At 43.1% G+C, this 979-nt stretch overlaps 1 non-coding gene across 1 annotated transcript; it reads right to left on the reverse strand.

Annotated features, from left to right (window-relative positions):
- Positions 1-512: 512 nt before the first annotated feature.
- On the reverse strand, positions 513-584 carry TRNAT-CGU (transfer RNA threonine (anticodon CGU)). The gene has a single exon. It is a non-coding gene; the product is annotated as a tRNA-Thr (tRNA).
- Between the last annotated feature and the right edge of the window lie 395 nt (positions 585-979).

Consider the following 979-nt stretch of genomic DNA (forward strand, 5'->3'; position numbering starts at 1 on the left):
AATTAGAAATAAATTGTAAGGACACTCCCTAACGCCTCTTCTTAACGATTTGCTTTTCAAGCTACTGTACTGATTAAGCAAATAGAAATATCATCCGTAATATGCAAGATTTCGTAGAACCTCCTCCTCGGCAATTTATTTGGCATATTACACATTAATGTTATTATTCATGTAATCTGTAACTTTTAATATCGGCGTAGATTCCATTTATAACACACTGGAGGATTTTAAGGTGTATGCGCAAAACAATCGCCCAGGAAGAGACCCTACGGAATCTCTAAAGCCTAGCCTATGTGGTACAGTGGTAGAGTGTGCATCTCACACGCTGGTGGACGCGGGTTCGCCTCCCATCAGAGTTGTTAAAAACTTTGGATTGCAAAGGCAATCCCAAAACTTTACTGGACTGGCCTATATGAGAAAATGGGAGAAATGGAGTTCCCCCGAGCTAAGCCCTGTATTGGACTATATAGCCCCGCTAGGGTTACAGGAGCGAGCTACCACTCCCAGCACGGCAGCCCGGGCGAGGCTCGAACTCGCAATCCCCCGATTACGAGTCCAGCGCGCTACCACTGCGCTACCGCGCCACCGCCGGCCTGTATGAGAGATTTAGGCTGAACTATTAATGTCGGCACAATTGCAACTCAGAGTAGCATATAAGAGAATATTATGGTGCATGGTGCAAAATAAATCGCTGAAGAAGTGTTGCGAAAATCAATCCGTATTATCGCTGGAACGTGGCCCTCACACCCCTTTTTTCCTTAGCGATTTATTTGCAAATTAGGCCTTTCTGTTGGGTTGTATGATATTTATACTTTGCTAATACCGCCATAGCTTTCATCAAGAGGATATTAAGGTCAAGAGTGCAAAATAGTTCCCCGAAAAGGAAATGTTACGAAATCTTCTACATGAGAGATTACGGCTTAATTAAAATATCGGCACAGTTGCATCAGTATATAGAATATTAAGGTGTAATGTGCAC

The sequence above is a fragment of the Coenobita brevimanus genome, unplaced genomic scaffold (genome assembly GCF_032717465.1).
Source record: "Coenobita brevimanus isolate Jiangsu-jjx unplaced genomic scaffold, ASM3271746v2 jjx.HiC_scaffold_1809, whole genome shotgun sequence".
NCBI lineage: Eukaryota > Metazoa > Arthropoda > Malacostraca > Decapoda > Coenobitidae > Coenobita > Coenobita brevimanus.